The sequence below is a fragment of the Cryptotermes secundus genome, unplaced genomic scaffold, assembly GCF_002891405.2.
Source record: "Cryptotermes secundus unplaced genomic scaffold, Csec_1.0 scaffold247, whole genome shotgun sequence".
NCBI lineage: Eukaryota > Metazoa > Arthropoda > Insecta > Blattodea > Kalotermitidae > Cryptotermes > Cryptotermes secundus.
Window position 1 is genome coordinate 2,786,015 of NW_019740656.1, and position 8,852 is coordinate 2,794,866.

At 43.6% G+C, this 8,852-nt stretch overlaps 1 protein-coding gene across 2 annotated transcripts in view; it reads left to right on the top strand.

Moving 5' to 3' along the window:
• LOC111872410 (lysophosphatidylcholine acyltransferase) overlaps positions 1-8,852 on the top strand; it is a 73,061-nt gene that overhangs the window by 11,586 nt on the left and 52,623 nt on the right. The gene's annotated exons all lie outside the window — the stretch shown is intronic.

Sequence of the window (8,852 nt, forward strand, 5' to 3'; positions counted from 1 at the left end):
ACATCTGTGTCTCTTTAGAACGCGGCTTCGCTTCAAGTTCCCCAGTTAACAAGATGAGAAAGTGATCAGAGTTTCGACGGCGTTGACCATGAAAAATGCCAATCACAGTGGCCGCTCGGTATAAGGACGGCCGCACACCAACTGCGTCAAGACAAGCATCAAGACATGAGGCAAAAGACGCAGTCTTGCTTCATTCGTCAGCATCATGACTAACAAGACCAGGGTGCGGTGGTTTTCATAATCTCATTCGTTTCAACTGTGCTCCTTTCTTTGCATCATGTCGCAGACATCGTTTCTTGACTGTTATATGTCTTGACGCATGCCGGTGTGCGGCCTACTTGTCTTCGCTTGCTCGAACGCTGGGATCGTGGGTTCGAATCCCACTCAAGGTATGGATGTCTGTGTGCGTTTATTCTGTGTTTGTGTGGGTAGCGGCCTTGAGACAGGCTGATCCTCCATCCAAGGAGTCATACCGGCTGTTTATAGGATTAAGAAGCTGAAAAGTGGCCTAGTTCCAACAGAAGGCTGTAGAGCCGTAGGTAGATAGGTAGGTAGGTAGGTAGGTAGGTAGGCAGACCATTATGAGTACTGTACTCTGATTTATGATAATTTGGTAGAAGTTCACGGTCGTTTCGAAGGAACCTATCGCTTTCATTTTACTGGTTTTATTCTCAGCTTACCCTTCCACCCTGTATTTGGTGATACGATGCTCCGAAACGTCAGTGAACTTCTACAAGACTACACGGCGTCATATCGCATAGCACTGTATAAAAACATGCCACAGATAACACATGTCATACCATTTCATTCTCCAATGTTTCGGGTACACTACTTCCGACCTTTATTCGGTTCGAATACCGGACGGAACATCTCTTTCCCACACAGTTTTCGTGGTTTCACTCAGTCCCTCCAGGCAATTGCTAGGGGTACTATCTCGATTAAGCCACGGTAGTTTCCTTCCAGCTCATCCATCAGTCATTCTACCGTTTGACGCTGTATACATAGGTAAAAAGGTAAAGCTATCCCTGTAACCGGCCGTGGAGGCCCATAAGGTTGTGAGACGTCGAGGCTCCCACATTTTCTAGATAATAGTCTCACAAATGGTGGTGAGGAAGGCCGCGCCATAGCTCAAGCGGTTAGTCGCTGGCTTCCCACCGCGGCGGCCCGGCATCGATCCCGGGTCTTGTCAAGTGGGATTTGTGGTGGACAAAGTGGCGCTGGGGCGGGTTTTCTCCGAGTACTTCGATTTCCCCTACCAATCTTCATTCCACCAAATTCTCCATCATCATAATCACCCGGGGCAGGCTACAATAGGCAAATCAGTGACCTCCGTGCTGAGTGGACCCAGTTGGACTCCACCCCCCACTAAGCGAATTAAAAAAAATGGTGGTGAGGTTGTCAGACTTACGTTCCGGCCGCCCCCTACCCCGCAGGAAAATATCTGGTACTCATTTCTGTTAGAGGATCATTCGATCCCAGGACCATTGTGTGGCTGGATGGATTAGGTCAATTGAAAAATCCGGTGACCTCATCGGGAATCGAACCAGCAACCTTCCGGCTTGTGGCATAGTCCTGCCGCGTGCCCCTTTAACATTTAACCTGTGTAGTCTAGGTATTATGAGCGTCACAACTCAAGCCAAAAAAGAAACGAAGCCACACATTTACAGCAAAGAAGCACGCATGCGCACTGACGAAGCCTTAGGACTGACAGCCTCGAATGGTGCAGTTCTGTTAGATTTGATTTTGCTTACTACGGGGTGCTGAAACTTTTCCTCTTTATGATGACATAGCGAATGCTACAGGCAATCGCGTGATCAAAATAACATTCCTTTCACGTGACGAGTTCCCGTCGGGCAGTCACCGAACTAACCACAACAGACACTACGCGTGGCTTCAGCTTTGCGGAGTAGAATGTTGAGGATTTCCGACGTTTCGGCAGAAATTACAGTTGCCATCTTCAGGATTAATGGCTTTGGGAGATATCTGTAGAACCCAGTAAGCTGCTTTGTATATGTGTGTTCTACTCTTACTTGTGACATACTTGTTAACCTCGCTATCTTCTGGATATGTACTCCGTATGCTATGGAAACGAAGGTACGTCAGCAGTGACGTAGACCGTTACGTCATCATTAGAAAGTTACTAGATTCTATTTTTATTATAATACGATACTGTTACGTGTATAGGTGACTAAAGACACGGGGTTCGGATTGATAATTGGATTTATTAACCACCTACAGTTCGTAACTACTGCTGCTTTACACAGTTTATGATCACTCCACACTTATCTCTTCAGTCTATCTGCACCAGTCTTCACGGATTTGTAACACAGGAATTACACACTCCAAATATTACATAAAAATTAAGTCTTCCAATCAAACTTTAAGTGTTCACAGGCCGACTTCTAGCTCTTCTTCAACTACGAACTTCCCGTGGCTATCTCCTACCGATAACTGACGTGCTTGCTTGTTCGCTGACAACCTCACCGCCATCTGTGAGCCGATTGTCTAGAGAAAATGTGGTAGCCTCGACGTCTCACAACCCTATGGGCCTCCATGGCCTGTTATAGGGATACCATTACGTCTACCCTACCTACAAGCATTTGAGGCACGTCTTAACCACGGATCCGTCGTGTGGGGGTGTCGTAATTGAGGCACTCTCCCGGCATTTGTCTGTTACGACCGCAAAACCCCACAAAAACCTCAGTCATGATAGTCGATGAACCGGCCAAGATTCAAACCAGACATCTCCTAAACCGAAGTCAAAAAAGCGTTACTGCTTGAGTCAAATGTTAGTCCTTCGGTGTAAGTTTCATGTCCTAAGTGTGCATAACATATTTAAGCCTTTGTAATCATAAATAATATTAGCACATTGGAGGGCTGTCACCTTCTTTTTCTACCATTTCACTGATTCGGTCATGAACCATTTAGAGGCGAAGGGAATTGTTGCGCCCAACTTCTTCTTGGATATCCAATGTCTCGCCTTCCAGTAGAGTGACACTAACATGCTTGCCATGAAATAGTTTAGGAGGCATTCTTTCTATGTGATTATGTCATGTTCTGTACTCGATCTCTTCCTACATGGTTACTTATGTCAGAGCTTCTCGTTTCGTCACTGAAATACGTAACAGCGGTCGCAGAAACCTCATTTCAGATGATTCTCTTTTCCTCCTACCTGTTCTCCCAGTACCCACGTTTGACTGCGCACTGTAGGGCTGTTTTCGTAATAATGTTGTGCATTCTTTATTTTTCCTCCTTCCTCATCTTGTTCCCAAAATATTTTGTGATATATCTTGTTGGGGATGTGTCTAAGATATAATTAAAGATAAACTATTATCCACAGAGCGTAGATATCTTTAGAATTTCCAACAGTCCAGTCGAAGATAATTTGCTGCTTGCATAGACAGACGTAATGACATTACTACGTTACACAATTTTGTGAATGGAATCTGTTTCTTCTGTGCAATAATGGAGCCGTTGACCTAGAAAGTTAAGGTCAAAGATATAAATAGGAAGTTGCATGTTAAGCTCTCAAAGTACCATTGGATTTAAATCGTTCGAAGAAGTTAATGTTATGGATGCTATTAACCATTTAAGACTGAATTTATTCTAAATAATATATAAATTCAATTCGTACCTCGCAGGAAACGCATTACGTCTCCGCTACAAAGCCCAACCGGTTAATGCTGTTTAGGGAAACAGTCTCTGTTTATTGTGAGAACCATATGGAACACACACATACACTCTGTGGGCAGAAAACTCAGTCCCTACCTTACAGAAAATACATTGCGTCTCCGCTACAAAGCCCAACCGGTTAATGCTGTTTAGGGAAACAGTCGCTGTTTATTGTGAGAACCATATGGAACACACACATACACTCTGTGGGCAGAAAACTCAGTCCGTGCCTCACAGGAAACACATTGCGTCTCCGCTACAAAACCCAACCGGTTAATGCTGTTTAGGGATGCCCTATGCTCCGAAGTGGGAACAGCAGGGATAGCTAGGTAAGCAATTTCTAATTCATCATATTTACCCTAACATTCGACGCCATATTGTTTAATCTGAGCTGCTGACAAGATAAAAATCACTCACAAAGAATCTCAGGGTCAATATTCAAGGGAACCTGGTATTGTCACGAAACTAGTTAAGAGTCATCAGGACCATTTTCAGAATTTTATGACTGTAAAACTGAGTGTGACATAAAACTGCCTTGACACAAAAATTCTGAAAGCAATGGATGTTTATGTTTCTTGGTTTGTTTTACGCCCCTGACGGTATCTAGAGTATACAAAGTGTCCCAGAAGGAAAGGTCAATATTCTGGGAGGTCACAGTATCGGTCATTCTAAGCAAAACTGTATATGTACATGTGTCCTATTCCGAACGGTTTCCGAGATAGAACTATTTCACTGTACAGTTCCAAAATTGTTGACAAGAAAGAGATATTACGTTCTGTTTCTAATGCCGGTATTTATTGTTCAAGTGAAAAAGTTAGTACAGTTTACCTAGTATAATACATTTTCGAAGATTCCGCCGTCAACATCAATGCACTTTGCAACTCGTGTGAGGATATGGCGTGTTGCTCGTCTATACAGTGTACAGTACGGTGGAACAGCTGCATCTCGGAAACCGTTCGGAATAGGACACATGTACACTTTTTGGCTTTGAATGGCCATACTGTGATCTCCCAGAATATTGATCTTTCCTCCTGGGACACCCTGTATAGCGTCCAATGTGGAAAGCTTTTGAAGAGACGCCCTCTTAGCCCACTCGAAATACGCTCTTGATATTTTCCTGGGACTGAGGAAGACCATCAAGATCCCGCCCGAGAACCTAACCCAGAGCCTTCGAAATACGAGTTCAGAACGTCACCACTATACTAACCCTCTCAATACGCTCAGTGTCCTTATAAAGTACACCGTTCATTGGTTTCCGGTTTGACGCGTCCGACTGTGATTAATGGAGAAACACGGTGAAAGTGATAGGCATATTTTGCAAGCCTTTTTCACAAACGCGCTAAAATGGCTAAAAATGCCACTTCTACTGCGCCGAGTGTTCTATCTGTGAATATTGTCACGTACCCGGGCTTTGCGTTACTAATAACACGGGCTTTCGATTTCTTAATCGAATTTATTGGACCTGACACACTGTCATCTTCTACCGACTAGACACTCCACTACTCCTTTGTACCCCCTCATACTCATTAAATTCTCCTAATTATAATTCCTCGGCACTGACCCCAAGGAAAACACCGTTTTCTGTTGTCAAGAATGCGTGTTTATTGGTCCTTTACCTAGCAATAGTTGTCCTTCTAGTTTTGAGAGCGCAACTTCTTAAATGTGTTTACCGAACCGTTGCCTAGCAATGGGCATGTTCATCACAATATGAAAAAATAACTTTCAGCTGATGAAAATCCTGTATTTTCACTTGGAGATATTTTAATTCCCAGAAAACTGTCACCTGTCAGTTATCAATGCCACTCAGGATAAGGACCAGTGCTGAGCTCTAGTGAGCAGGGTAATAAACCTGCGGGTCCCATCATATTGGGAAATTCTCGAGTATCTGAGTGACTGACAAGAAGGGCTCATCTCAAAGCAGTGAGTTAGTTAATTACTTAGTATCGACTGTCTTCTTTGTTTCTGTCTTTCGTGAACCATCCTAGTGGCGTATTCTAAAAGCAAACTTGAAAACAATGTTGATAACAGCCAGCCTGAAAGTAAAATGTCATACCCTAAACATAAACGCGAAGGCCCTTTTTCAGGGCGATATTTCGCGTTCGTAACAAAGAAGTTGTTCACTCTTGTCTGCTGTTCCTACTTCATAATCCGAGCTACGTTCTGCATGTGTTAACGCACACGCCGGCACAGTACACAGTTAATGGCCTCGCATAATCTCGTCAGTTATGAATCATGTCATATAAACTGATGATAGCAATCTGACCCGTGTAAAACAGATTGTATGCCAGCTGTATTGAGAAAGTGAATGTACCTGGTGAAGTAATCCTTCGCCCCCTTTTCTGTTGCCCTTTTGTCCTGTGTGTACTGTTCTTTGGCCCGAATTCAAAGGCTAGGATCCTGACTCACAAAAGTATTTATCACTGAAGAAGGTATCACAAGAGATATTCTTCTAAGGTAAAGATAAAAAAGGTGAAGATATCCCTGTAACAGGCCGTGGAGGCTCATAGGGTTGTGAGACGTCGAGGCTCCCAAATTTTCTAGACAATCGGCTTACAGATGGCAGTGAGGTTGTCAGTCTTACGCGCCGGCCACCCGTTACCCCCCAGGAAGATTCTTGGTATTCATTTCTGATAGAGGCTGTGTCGACCCCAGGGCCATAGTGCGGCTGCAAGGATTAGGTCAATTAAAAAAAATTACCTCATTGGGAATCGAACCCGGAGCACAGTGCCTCAGATATTCTTCTACGCATACCTTTTTACGTTGCGTTTAAGGAAATTTACTTTTACGTTGTTGGATTTGAGGTTCTCACGGTAGTGCTGTACTAACGCCATGTAGTTTCGGAGGAACGTATCGCTTCTATCTTCAGGGCCGAAGGCTAAGTCATGAATGAAACCAGTGGAAGCGGAGTCAGTTGAAGACTGGCCGCTGCCTGTAAGGGGACTCAGGATCGAGGCAGTAGAAGCTCTGAATATTGTCCAGTGCAGATAGAAGTTTGCTTGAGAGTTTTCCTGTAAGGTTGCGTCATGGTAGTCAGGTACGAATTTCCCATAAGAACTAACGTAATTGCGGTAATGAAAACGTCGCGGAGAAATTATGTTAAACAGAAAGAAAAAACTAATCTTTTTGTGTCTTTATGTTGTACAGTCACCACACTAAGAAATGTGGATAGGAACAAAATAAAGACATTTCACACACACACACACGCATGATGCCAAAATATAATGTTGGACTGGGAGTGTTTCAGAATGTGAGAAGAATTACATTGCTTTCGAAATGCCCACATTCCCACCTCGGCAGCAAAAGTAATTGTCCCCCACCCAAGCAAAAGAAAAAACTCCGTGGCCTGTAGTCCGCAAGCGAACCATACCGACCGAGTGACCGCTGCTTAACAGCGAAGTTAGTGCCAACTTTTTTCGGATATAGGGTGTCACGTGGTCAGCGTAACGGATCCCCACTGCCGTTAATCTCGGTTTTGTAGACCGGAGCCGCTGTTCCCTTGAAATAGCTCCTCAATTATCCTCTCGAGGCTGAGTGGACCACTTTCCAGACCCACTACATGTCAGAAAATCTGGTAGCGCTGAGAATTGAACCTGGGACCTCTGGATCTGTAGGCAGGAACTCTGACCACTATACCACAGAGGTGGTCAATTAATTTTCCCCGCTCTGGTAAATTCTCACATACCAGAAACCATTATTGTTTTCAGATAGGCTGTTATGTTATGGAGTCAAATTTTCTCCGTAACACAGACCGGCATTAAGGTACGTATATCCGATGAAATGTGCATACATGGCTACTGCATTCCTGTAGTGGAACATGCTCATGTAGAGGATACTGTTTAATGGCGTAACGATTTCTGTGGGAAAGTTCCCAAAGTATGGTAGTCACTGTAAGTTTATGTAACCAGGCAATCACACGAGTATAACCTTCAAATAGGCCACGGACACTTCCTATATTTGTTCAGCATAATTTTGGCATATTCTAAACATTTTTATTTTGTTTTATTGATTTTGAACAGCAAATAAAAAATTATATTAATCTGGAAATCGTTATGAATTGAGGTTCTCACGCCCGTGGTTATGAAGAATTCTGGGATATGCCGCCGTGTAGTCTGTTCAAAGTCAACGTTTCGGAGGAACGTTTCTCCTATATCTTCACGGTCGAAGAATAAACCAAGCAAGAAACCAGCGTGAATGAGGTAACAAGCAGAGCAGCGACAGAAAGAGGGGAATGACATGTTCCTTCGATATATCGATACGTCGGTTTACTTTCTTCGACTACAGAACACTGGAAATCGATAGTGTCCTTTTCTTTTCCAGGCGTATTTCAAGTGCAGGGCTTTCAGTATTCGATTTTATGTAAATGTATTCATTAATGTCTTTTACTTTGGAATTATAAATGAAGCTTCCCTCTCTTCATCCTTTCACGACCAAAAGTAAAACTAATGACCCAAATTCACATTCCAACTTTCAGTTACCTGTTTGGTGTAAAATTCTTTTGTACGTGTACTGCTAATTGCACTGACACCGAATAGTTGTGTGTGTGTGTGTGGCGTTGACACCAGATTCATATATTTTCTCAGGTACCCAGTTCGAATCTCCGCTAGCTTGCTTTCAATGCTAATTGAAGAAGTCACTCGTTTTCCCAGTCTCGAAGACTGGCACTAAGGTAATACGTCACAGTAGAAATTATATCAAAATCAAACGGAACGGTTCAAAAAAATGTAATGCCTCGAAGCAGTTCAAATACTTACTTAACAGAGGCTGTAAAGCTGTTTAGGTTCCTGTTGTCACCGTGCAGCCTGACAGGGACCTGCAACAGTGTGCAGAACTGCACTTTTCGTGACTGTACAGGAACATTCTATAGCTTACTGTAGGTGTAGAGAGGCTGTAAAGCTATTTAGGTTCCTGCTGTCACCGTACAGCCTGATAGGGACCTGCAACAGTGTGCAGAACTGCACTTTTCGTGACTGTACAGGAACATTTTATAGCTTACTGTAGGTGCAGAGAGGCTGTAAAGCTATTTAGGTTCCTTCTGTCACAGTACAGCCTGACAGGAACCTGCAACAGTGTGCAGAACTGCACTTTTCGTGACTGTACAGGAACATTTTATAGCTTACTGTGGGTGCAGGGAGGCTGTAAAGCTATTTAGGTTCCTGCTGCCACCGTACAGACTGACACGG